This window comes from Micromys minutus (genome assembly GCF_963924665.1).
Source record: "Micromys minutus genome assembly, chromosome: 1".
Taxonomy (NCBI): domain Eukaryota; kingdom Metazoa; phylum Chordata; class Mammalia; order Rodentia; family Muridae; genus Micromys; species Micromys minutus.
Window position 1 is genome coordinate 55,518,731 of NC_137969.1, and position 12,945 is coordinate 55,531,675.

A 12,945-nucleotide genomic window follows, 5' to 3' on the forward strand; every position below is an offset into this window, starting at 1 on the left:
TCCACACTGAAAACATTGCAATTAGTGTTAGAGCTGCTCCTGTCCTTACGGGGTGCACAGGCAACTGTGAAGGAAATGAGAGAGGATGTTGGCAGTTAAGGATTCATGAAGATTTGTGTGTGTGTGTGTGTGTGTGTGTGTGTGTGTGTGTGTGTGTGTGTGGTGGGGGGGCAGGACCTAGGGAGAACACCAGCTGAATATCTCTGATCTGAACATGCAAAGACTGAAATGCTGTGAAATCTAAAACTTTCATGATGATAGGATGACTTGTGTGGAAAACTCCTACATCTTGAATGATGGATCACAGTCAGAATACAAGGGCATTTGATATATAGCACTGAGTACATTTATCCTTTGTAGACTTTGTGTTTGTGTGATGGGGGGAGACAGACAGACAGAGACATAGAGAGACAGAGGCAGAGACAAAGACAGAAACATGTACGATAGCATGTATGATTGTACAAGTCCACATGTGTGTGTGCAGAACTCAGAGAGACAAGCCAACCTTCTCCCTCCATCACTCTCTGCCTTATTCCTTTGAGACAGCGTTTTTGTTTTCCATTGAACTGGTCACTTGTCATTTCATCCAGTCTGGTTGTCAAGGCAGCTTTCAGGATCTGCCTATGTCTGCCCCCAGTATTGCAATCGCAGCCTTGTTCTGTCACTTACAAACTTTTATATGAGAGCAGAGGAACGATAACAGGGGTCTGAATGCTTGCAGGGGACCGGGTCTTGGTTGTTTTTCAGACAACACGACACAAGCTCAACTCCTTTAGGAAGAAGGAACACAGACTGAAGAAAGGTCCCCATTGACTGTCCTGTACAAGAATGTGAGATAGTTTGGATGAATGAATGATGTGGGGGTGGCGCAACTCACTATGGGATGGGCCAGTCCTGGGCAGGAAGTCCTGGGCTCACTGTGGGAGGTGCTCACCCTGCCCAGGTAGCTCTGGGTTATATACGAATACAGGCAGAGCAAGCTATGAGGAAGTCAGTAAGCAGGACTCCTCCATGGCCTCTGCCTTCAGGTTCCTGCCCTGACTTTCCCAGATAGAATAGAATCTGAGAGGTAAAATAAAACGTCCCCGGCCCCATTTGCTGTTGGTCATGGTGTTTCTCATATTAACAGAAAGCTAAGCTAGACAGATCACTGAGTGATCTCCCAGGCTTGCAATCAGAATGCTTGGAAAATGACCCAGCATGGGCAATGGTAACCCAGAAGCTGCACAGGTAAGAAGACATTGGTGGGCTAGGGCATTGGGAAATGAGGAAACGGAAGGCCTTAGAATTAAAAAGTTTTCAGTAAATAAGATTAGTGAATTGTGAGTGGAAATTTGAAAGGAAGGAAACAAAGACTCTAGAGCCAATCCTGGGCTTCTAATTTTCTAACAGAGAAGGTGAGGACATCTTTCAACACAGAGCACGAAGGAGGAAAAGAAAATGAGATGCCAAGGGCAATTTTAGGAGCTGGGATAAGAATGCCCCACCATCAGTTCAGCACAGTCAGGATACGACACACACTGCTGGACAGTCACACAGTCAGGATACAAGCCATCCTGAGGCTTGGTCAGTCAGGATGCAACACACACTGCTGTGTGATTTAAGTCTTACCAAATGAAGCACCAAGAGAGACTTGGGCTTAGGATGGGACCCCAGAAACAGATCAAAATGTGGAAGCTGCATGTAAAGACGCTTTTAGTTTTTGAGCCTAGCTTGTCTGGTATAATTTTCCCCTGGGTGACTTCCCGTTCAAGGTCGTTTTGCCTGGCAGCGGAACACTCAGCTGACTCACAGCTCCAGGATGAAGTAGTGGCTAGAATGTCCTCTGTAGCAGCATGGCTTTTCCTGAGCTGAGCACTTTTGTCCCTGTGGTAGATATCTGGCCTTGAGGTTGCTGCCCAAGCTTCTTAGTGCACCTTCGTCACAGCCTCCCAGAGCATCTGCATTCTCTTGAGACAAAGTTAGATGTTCAGTGGGGGCGGATATAGGATGATGTCATATAGAATGGATATAGGATGACATCATGTAGCTAGTGTGAGTACAAAGCCACATTTACATGTGTTGCCAAGGGATAAACAAAGGTGCCTAGCGTCTTACCTAGGAGAAGTGAGCAACTCAAAAACCAGATTCAGAGAACCTTCTTCAGGCTTGAAATCAGGAACTCAGAAAATAGGCCATGCTCTCCACACCCTCGTCTTCATGCCACGAAGGCATCTGATCCCAGTGAGGAAGCATGCCTGCTCTCTACAGGGAAGCTAGACCCGCGAGCATGCTCTACACCTAAAGCCAGTGTCTCCTCCTCCTTTGCTGACACTCCAGATCACCGGGCAAGTAACTGCGATATGGGAGTTCTCAAACAGAAGAGAGAATACATTTCTTCTCTGTGGCGGCAGAGGCAGATGGACAAACAGACATAAAGTCACAGGAAGAAAACATTTCCTTCCATTGGAGACCAGGCCTCTGACATGCAGTGACAACTGCTGAAGGCCATATGTGCTACTGCATGGGTCAGTGGACCTTTACAACTCCATAGTTTGAAGCAGGTGCGGAACTTTTCACCAGGTGTTCCGAAGGGGGATTTGATTAGTTAAATCTTCATTTCTCGTAAAGTTCTTTCAGTTCCTGTGCAGTTAAAGTTCTAAGATGCTTAGTGCTTTAGAATCTGAGAGTCTATCTGGTTACAGGCTCTGCAGTCTTAACCGACAGTGGACAGACAGTAAACAACTCAGGTTTTGCGCACACCATGGCCTCTATTACTCCTCACTTTTATTGGGTCCTCGGTAAGTAGCCCAGAAACAATGTATAGAGGAACAGCACTGTATTCCAGTTATAGATAGGAAGCAGGTCACAGCTGAGCATCAAGGGACAGAAGGGTGACTTTCAGTACAGTAGGTTGGGGTATGGCCTTTGACAGTGCCTGACTCCTAATTGGTAGAACTTGAAGTCTGTATCTTTACTTGGTAAGATCATTTCTGCAAAGATGGTTAAAGATCTTGAGATTGTAGGCTGACCACAGATGATCTAAGAATATTCTATGTGATCACAGGAGTCTTTATGCAAGAAAGGCAGGGCAGTGAGACAGATAGACAAACAAACAAACAAAGAAAATCAAATGACCAAAATCACACCACCACCACCACCACCAAAAAGCAAGTTGGAGAGAAAAGCCCAGCTACAGAAGGGAAAAAGCTGCTCTGCTGTCCCTGGCGAAGCTGTGAGTCACAGAAGAGAAGGGATAAGGTGACTACTTGGTCCATAGCTCATCTTGTAAGCAATCAAGAGAACCTGTGTCCAATCCCCAGAAGACAAATGATAACCAACCATTTAAAACAAAACAGCATAACATGGCAGTGGGAATTTTAGAAACACATCCTTAAGGCTCACTGGCCAACTAGCCTAACCAGAAAGTTCTAGTGAGGGATCTTATCACCACAACCATCACCACCACCACTATCATCACTACCACCATCAACAACCACAGAAGCAAAGGCTGGAGAAACGACTCCATTGGTAGAGTGCTTACTATGTAAGATTAAGGTCCTGAGCTTGGGCCTAGTACCCATGTTGCTACGGTTATGACAATGTAAACCTGTAAGCTTAGTGCTAGAGTGTCCAAGCCAAGGATTCCTGCAGCTATCTGAACAGCTAGCCAAACCTAATCGGTAGCTTCCAGGTTAAGTGAAAAGCATCTCTCTCAAAATATAAGGTGTGAAGAGATTGAAGGAAGCACCCAATGCCAGTTTCTGCCCTTAACAGCCACATGCACACAGGAACACCCACTAACATCCATATACACAGCTTCTTCTCACCCCTTAAAGAATGGAGGTGGGCTATAGGATGAGTCAAGATGAAGACAATGGATTTTATCCTGGAGTTTCCAGAGGAAACACAGGTGGCCTGTTGACACCTTGGTTTTAGTCCACCGAAACTAATTTAGGACCTCTGACCTCCAGAATTATAAGATAATAAATCCTTGTTGTTTTAAGACACTGAATTTACAGTAATTTATTATATCCAGGAGTAAGCTAATACACCTGGTCTAGTGGGAAAGAAGAGCTGGCCCCTGTCCTGATGCTCAGCTCTGAACCGTTCTCAGTCTGTCACATCAAGGACATGGTGCCATTAATAACATACAAAGTCTGGCATTCCTTCAAGAGCTTTCCACAATCTATATTAGGTAGACTAAGTAGATATAGGCCATATGATATTTCAGAAAATGACTATATACTTTTCCTTCTAAGCAGATCATTTTAAATGGTGTTCTTCTGCCTATGAAATGCAGGGCCTATTTTCTCACTCCAGAATATGGAGCGGCCTTATGACTTCCTTTAAAATACAGAATTGGGCGGAACTGGGAGTCTCGAGCACGAAACTCAGTGCCTTTGGATTCTTTTTTCCTCTTTCCTGAAACTGCCTGTGCCTTATGATTCCATGCAAGCTGTACTCTGAGCATGGGAGACTGATTAGGGTCTGTCACCTCAGTAACCTCAGACGGCAGCCACTGTCTCACAGAGTCACAGAGAAGACCAGGCCCATGAAAAACATGCAGCAAGTTTTAAATCTTTACTGCCTAAGAGGAGATCTCTTTGCAAGAGAACTGTCTGCTTTGATTTGAAGTCACCAGTGTGGGTTCTCAGAGCAAAGACCCACTGAGGCCTATTGGTGATGGGTATTGTAAAGATTACCAGACCAAATCTATTACATGGTGTTCACATGGAGGGTCTCCACAGTAAAATCTAAGTAATTCTGAGGCAGAAAAATCTGACCACGTATATTGTGAAGTCTAAGCTTTCAGACACTTGAGAAGACTTGAGCCTTGGTCTTGTCTCCAGAGCAAAACTGCAGTTTAGTGTTAGACCGACCTGGGACCTTGGGTCTTAAAATAAGGTAAAGTGAATTAGTGACTCTCAGTGGCTTTGAACACTAAAGAAGAAACAGTGTGGGTTGTGATATGGAGTTACAGTTAAAAAACCTAATGGGAGAGGGTGCCAGAAGAACTTGAGGTGCCTTACTCTGGGAAATAATCACTCACAGTCTACTTGAGGGTGATCGCAGGAAGTTTACGTGCCCAGTACAGAGGTGAGCCAGCTGTGGCTCACTTTTATTTTTTCTTGCTCTTCGTTTTAGAGTTAGACAAATGTGATACACATTTATTGCTTTGTTGATTTTTTGTTTTAAATCCTGGACAGAATTTTCTTGCTTCCTTGTTTTAGGGCTAGTTAAACCAGAGGCAAATGAAGCAGTGTTTTCACTGGGATCAGCTCTTGAGAAAGCACGGTCACCTTTTACCAATCAAACCCTTGGAGAGTGGAACATGAGCTTGGAAGCTGGCAAAGGCTTTTCCAGAGTGGCCCGAGGATGCTGTGATTGACAGGTGTGGTTTTCTCGGCTTTCTGCAGTTTAGGGTCAGTGTAGTAGTCCACTTATTTAGTCCTTTGGGATTATTTTTAAAGAATAGTGAAAATAAACCAAAAAAGCCACCAACAGCCAATCCAGGAGGCATTGCTCTCCTCAATGAAGAGTCAGGAAGACCAGACAGGAATGGAAAGAGTTCTCATAATGGGAAAGGCACCTGGATGAGGGTGTCATAGACCTTTCCAATATGTTGAGAAACACAACATTCGTCTACCCTTTTCCTCCTTACTGACAGAACAGGTTATTGTAGACACTAGAAATTAATATGCTTATATTAGCAATCACTAACTCCAGTGACAAAAAAATGGTTCTTTACTTTTCATTTTTAAACATCAAGACACAATTTTTTCTATATTGTATATCCACATACATCTGGACTATTAATGAGCCTTTTTTTTTTTTGAGAAATAAAATCACTTTCTCTCAGAGAGGGTGTCATGTAGCCCAGGCTAGCCTTGACCTTACTATGTAGCAGGGGATGCCTTGGATTGATTTTAATCATCCTTGACTCTCTTGCTCCTCTCTCCCCAAGTGGTAGAATTATAGACATCTACCACCAAAGCTGCAGGATGTTTTCTTATGCCATATAAGAACCCATATGTTTTAGTCCACTCTTCATTGTAAAAATAGATAATGTGGGTGAAGTGTAAGGACAGCAAATAGAATTTCGCAGAGACATCATAGAAGACTAGCATTCAGAAAAAAAAATGGGAATCATAAGCGGGCAAGGGTCTATTTGTTCCTCTATTCTGTGGTGAGTACACGCACACTGGAGTGATTCTTATGACACAGTTTGAAGCACTCCCCCCCACCCCCGCCACGACCTTCTGTGAGAGAAGGTCTTTTCTCTAATGACTCTCTGTGTTAAAGTGAAGAGAGACAGCAGAATTCATCAGTGCAATGGGAGGGTCAACTCACATCACAAGCAGCCCACGTGGAAAGCACAAATGGATCATGAAAAGCTTTGTTCTCCTTCTTCCATTTTTTCCCTAAGAAACTGTTTTTGTTTGTATATTCCTGTAAAGAGTGTGTAGAGCATTTGAGTGACTGTAGGCTTATGTGTGCCTGTGCGTGCCTATGTTTACCTATGTGTGAATGTGTAGACAAATGCCAGAGTGTAATAATCTGGTTTCCTGCTCTACCAATCTCTAACCCACTTATTTGAGGTGGGGCCTTTCACAAATCTTGAAGCTAAGCAGGTGCCATTAAGCCCCAGTGACTCCCTCACCCCTTCCCCACAGCACTAGGTACAGGGAATCATACAAACATACCTGGCTACCTATGTGAGCTCTTGAGGTTGGAACACATGTCCTAATGTTTTTCCTGAGGTGGTGTTACATGATGAACCAGGACTAGAAGCTTTAATCTTTCTATGCTTTGCAGAGAGGCCTTGTTACACATAGTACTCTTACTTTCCAGGGCTCCTTTTAGTGCTAGCATGTAGATTATGTTCTATAATGCCCAGACTAGAAGTCTGTAAACATTTTATTTAGAGAGAGACATACAAAGTTGTGTGTGCCTTTAGTCAGGATGATGAGGACATGCTATGTTTTAGCATTAAAATGGAATAATTGATGACCAAAAGAAGTGACCATATACTCAACAACAGTCATTGATTAAGTAATGTAGTGGCTGATGTTAAGGACAGAGCTTAGCCAGAGGATGGGCATGTTACATAGGAGCAAACAGCAAAACAGAATAGAAAAAGAGTATAGTTTACTAATTAGGGCAATTAAATGGAAGATACATTGAAAAAGGAATGAGTTATGAAGAGCAAACAGTAGTCAGCCTTTCAATTGTCTTTGACAAGAATTCCCCTTCAAGCTGGATATAAAAAGAGTCATCCATGGATTCTCTCACATTACAGAGACAATTAATGATCCTGGAGGTCGGTAGACAGGTAGGTGTAGGTGTGTGTGTGTGTGTGTGTGTGTGTGTGTGTGTGTGTGTGACTATAAAGAATTTCAAGTGTAGTGTACAAGTCCACTTTCAAAATAGACATTATAAAAACATACTTTTCTCTTGGGGTGTTTATTTCTAGTTCAGGAAATAGCGACAGGGACTCTACAAACAAGGGGTGCCTAGTTGTCCTTATCTCTTTTGATATACACCTCGTCGTCATATACAGTAAGGCTCAAGAGGCACTGGTACTCACTGGCCTGGCAGAGCAGGCTACATACTCTGACCTCACCTATGTTCAGAGATAGCCTCTCAGTATGTCTCTCTTGTAGTTAGGGATGACCTTCCACTTGGGGAAATACTTTCAAGCTCTCTTCCATGATCTCTGTCTTCCCTGGAAGTCTTTCCTACTAGCAGTTCCAAACCTTAGAGCTCAGGTTCACTTCTATTCCAACAATGTTCTTGTTCCCTGTGTAGCCCTGGGAGTCTTGCCTGTTTCCCCACCTGGGGTGATACTTTACACTGATGCAAAGGGAGCCCACTTCATTTTTCTTGCTATTCTAATCAGGCCTCTAACTCTGATAAACTCTAAGAGTGTCCGATAGACTGCAGAATAATACCTTAGCTGGTCTACCTAATCTTGGATAGACTATCTCTCCCCATCCATATTTGCCAGGTCTAAATTACATATCTGTCTATCCATCTCCACAACTGCAGGTGATGCATGTGAGCCTTTAACAAATGTCCTAGATCCCTCTAAAATGACTCAAGTATAAGAAGACATCTTAGATACTTCTGTTATTCCCTCAAGGGCAATCCTAAGCCCTAACTATCTTTCCTTAACTCTTGTTCATCTATTTTACTTTGCTATATACTTTCTCTTTCATGGAGATGAAAATTCAACCTGTCGTGCAGGGAACTAGAGATGTCACTCAGTGGTAGAGCACTTACTTAACATATGGAAAAGCATATGTTCTATTCTGATGCTACCAAATGAATCTGCTATTCCTTAGCTGTTTATATTTCATGAATTTTGGTTATTGTATGCTTGAAGTGTGGGTGATAAGGAAAAGATGCAAAGACATGAATAGGAAGAAGCAGGAAAAATGTTCTTAAATTTGAGTGTTCATGAGAAGGAGAAATCACACAATATTGCTCAGGCCTTATTAAGTGGAGCAAGGCCAAGGAGAGGAGCTGGTAATGAGGAGATGACAGCATATCTGTGTGAAGTTTTATCCAGTGAAGAAGCATCTGTTAAGTTAAATCAGTGAAGAATTTGATGAAGCAAAGTTCAGATGGGAGGATGGAGAGATGAAAGTGAGAAGAAAAGGAAGGGGCAGAAAACAAAACTCAGGAAAGCATCACACTCAAAATAGACCAGATTTACAAAGGTTGTTTTTCTCCATGACTAGATAGAAAGCAAGAATGTATAAGAAAGCAGACATACGGGAGACAGAGCGGCAATCTGGAGTCATTCATTTCTGTTGCCATTTCATCTGCACAGTGGAGCGCTGGAACACCTACAAGGTATTCAGGAAGCTGAAGCCAAGGGCGTCAGCCAGCATCTGAAGGGGAAAGAAAATAAGGTGGCAAGAAGCACACACAAGATGCAAGGCCACTGTGGGTCCATTGAGCAGAAGCTCATCTTCAGTTAAGTCAGCCCAGGACAGCAGCAAGGGGGTCACCTATAGAAGTGACAAGGCATGAAAGCAATCAAAGATGGCTTTGTCCCAGACTATGAGCAGACAAACACAATGCTGGTCACATGGTTGATCAATGTAGAAGCAGGCAGGGATACCAGCACAAAAATTAGATGAAGTCTAGGGACAGGTTAAGTGGTTGTTCTGGGAGGAGAGTGTTGGAACAAGGTCATCTAGTCACAGCATAGCATTTCTGAAATCTTGAAGATTGGAGCCATAGAAAAAATAGGTCAATGCTAGACATGGGAGAACTTCAGTAGGCATGGAAATTTCCATAGTTTGAAGTATTAGTGGGCATTAAAGATGAAAGAAAAGAAATGTATTGTCCCTACATTAGCTTTTCAGTGCTATAATGAATGGCCCAGACAACATACAGAGAGAAAGTCAAGATTTCAGTGTGTATTCCCACTGTTGGTTGCTATGGTGACATGTCATCATGGCACACCATGGCAGAGAATCATGAAAGAGCAAAACCGCTCTCACATCTGGGAAATGAAAAAGACAAAGAGGAATAGGCTCAGGTTGCACATCTCCCTCAAGAACATTTCCCATAGGAATGACCACCTCCCACTGGAACCTAACTGTTAAAAGGAATTATAACCCAAAGGAACAAAAGTAGGACCAAGCCTTTAAAACACAGGTTTTCAGACCCAAACTATAGTGATACTTCAAGTACTCAATGAATGAAACGTGGAGGAATAAATATGAAAGCAACATGAGTAAGAGAAAAATGCCTTCCCTGTCAAAGGATAATGTGTAGTTTTATTAAAGTCGCTCTCTCTCTCTCTTTCTGAGTCAATATGAGTCAGATGGTATGTAGAAATATTCAACCTAATCTACATAAAACCTGTTATGAATCATTTTGAGATTTCCCCTCTCCTGAAATTGACCTGTCATAGTTTGGCTCTCTCTGCCCTTTTATAGACCACATAATTTCACTAGATTCAAAGTTTAAAATGATCTCAGTGCCTTACGCTACTGCCTGCTCTACTTTCTTCTTCTTCTTCTTCTTCTTCTTCTTCTTCTTCTTCTTCTTCTTCTTCTTCTTCTTCTTCTTCTTCTTCTTCTTCTTCTTCTTCTTCTCCTTCTTCTTTTTCTTACCTGATATATTTTATTTACATTTCAAATGTTATCCTCTTTCCCAAATTCCCCTCCACACCCGCTATCCCATCCCCCCTCCTCCTGCTTCTATGAGGGTATTCATCCCTTCTACCTCCACCTCCCTACCCTGATATTCTCTTACACTGGGGCATCAAGCTTTGGCAGGACCAAGGGCTTCTCCTCCCATTTATGCCCAACAAAGTAATCCTCTGCTACATGTACAGCTGGAGCCATGGGTCTGTCCATGTGTAGTCTTTAGATAGTGATTTAGTCCCTGAGAGCTCTGGTTGGTTGTTATTGTCGTTTTATGGGGTTGCAACGCCCTTCAACTCCTTCAATTCTTTTTCTAACTCCTTCATTAAGGACCCTGTTCTCTGTTCAATGGTTGGTGGTGAGCACTTGCCTCTGTATTTGTCATTATCTGGCAGAGCCTCTCAGGAGACAGCTACATCAGGCTCCTGTCAACATGTACTTCTTGGCATCAGCAATATTGTCTTGGTTTGGTGGCTGTATGTGGGCTGGATCCCCAAATGGGTTGGTCTTTGAATGGCCTTTCCTTCAGTCTCTGCTCCAAACTTTGTCTTCATATTTTCTCCTGAGAATATTTTTGTTCTTCCTTCTAAGAAGGACTGAAGCATCCACAATTTGATTATCCTTCTTCTTGAGCTTCCTGTGGTCTATAAATTGTATCTTGAGTATTCCAAGATTTTGGGCTAATATCCACTCATCAGTGAGTGAATACCATGGGTGGTTTTTTTTGTTTGTTTGTTTGTTTTGTTTTTTTGTGTGTGTGTTTTTTGTATGATTGGATTACCTCACTCAGGATGACATTTTCTAGATCCATCCATTTGCCTAGGAATTTCATGTAGTCATTGTTTTTAATAGCTGAGTAGTACTCCATTGTGTAAATGTACCACAATTTCTGTATTCATTCCTCTATTGAATAACATCTGGGTTCTTTCCAGATTCTGGCTATTATAAATAAGCTGCTATAAACATAGTAGAACATGTGTCATTGTTGTATGTTAGAGTATCTTTTGGGTATATGCCCAGGAATGGTATAGCTGGGTCCTCTGGTAGTACTATGTCCAATTTTCTAAGGAACCACCAGACTGATTTCCAGAGTGATTGTACCAGCTTGCAATTCATGTTGCTTTTCTTAATATCCTCACCAGCATCTGTTGTCATCTGAGATTTTGATATTAGCCATTCTGACTAGTCTGAGGTAGAATCTCAGGGTTGTTTTGATTTGCATTTCCCTGAGGACAAAGGATATTGAACATTTGTTTAGGTGCTTCTAAGCCATTTTATATTCTTCAGTTAAGAAGTCTTTGTTTAGCTCTGTTCCCCATTTTTAATAGGGTTTTTTGATTCTCTGCAGTCTAATTTCTTGAGTTCTTTATATATTTTGGATTTTAGTCCTCTATTGGATATAGAATTGGCAAATACCTTTTGTCATTCTGTTGATTGCTGTTTTGTCCTAATGATAGTGTCCTTTGCCTTACATAAGCTTTGTAATTTTATTTGGTCCCATTTGTCGATTTTTGATCTTAGAACATAAACCGTTGGTGCTCTCTTCAGGAAACTTTTCCAAGTGCTCATGTGGTCAAAGCTCTTTCACATTTTCTCTTCTATTAGATTCAGTATATCTGGTTTTATGTGAAGGTCCTTGATCCACTTGGACTTGAGCTTTGTACAGGGCAATAAGAATAGATTGATTTTCATTTTTCTGCATACTGACCATCAGTTGGTACAGCGCCATTTGTTGAAAATGCTATTTTTTTTTTTGACTGGATGGTTTTGTCAAAGATCAAGTGACCTTAGGTGTGTGGGTTTACTTCTGGATCTTTAACTCTATTCTGTTGATCTACCTGCCTGCCTATGTACCAATACTATGCAGTTTTGTTTTGTTTTGTTTTGTTTTTAAATTACAATTGCTTTGTAATACAGCTTGAGGTCAGCAATGGTGATTACCCCAGAAGTGCTTTCATTGTTGAGAATAATTTTCACTATCCTTGGTTTTTTGTTATTCCGAATGAATTTGCAAATTGCTCTTTTTAACTATATGAAGAGTTGAGTTGGAATTTTGATGCACATTGCATTGAATATGTAGATTGTTTTTGGCAAGATGACCATTTTTACTGTGTTAATCCTGTCAATCCATGAGCGTAGGAGATCTTTCCATATACTGTCTTCTTTATCTCTTTCTACTTCTCATTAGTTAATATTAACATTTCAATCTACTGTCTAACCCAGAGACTCCAACTCCGGTGCTAGCCAGACATCCTGCAGAGTGACAAGTGACAGCACACTCCTCTGTAAGCAGGTTTGGATCCTGTAAGTAGCTGGGTTAGGAGGTATGCTGGGTGGAAATGGAGAGAGAGAAAAAGCAGAATTATCTCACCACAAACCACTTGGATTTAAGGAAACCAAAAGGTGAGAACTGTGGTAAACTGAAGGGAATAGTGTCTTTCTTAAAAAAAAAAAAAAAAAAAAAAACAAACAAACAAACAAAAAAAAAACAATAAAAATACTAAGTTTGGGTGGGAGAAGGGGTTTAGATGACAAACTTCTTGCTGTGAGAGGCATCAGGACTTGAATTTGAGATTCAGAACCCACACAGAAAAGCCAAGCAAGGTAGTACAGAGTTATTTGTATAGCAGATCCTTGATTCAGCATGGCCTAACAGGCAAATTCCAAGCTAGCTAGAGATCCTTTATTATAAAGGTCAGCTCCTTGGAACAATAACCAAAGTTGACCTCTGTCTTCCATCTGTAGAAATGCACACATGTGCACACACACACACACACACACACACACACACACACAC

General features: G+C 41.9%; 1 protein-coding gene across 1 annotated transcript in view; it reads right to left on the minus strand.

The window, feature by feature from the left end:
* The window catches only part of USH2A (usherin), a gene marked incomplete at both ends in the record, with an annotated part of 645,989 nt that overhangs the window by 493,466 nt on the left and 139,578 nt on the right, over positions 1-12,945 (minus strand). The gene's annotated exons all lie outside the window — the stretch shown is intronic.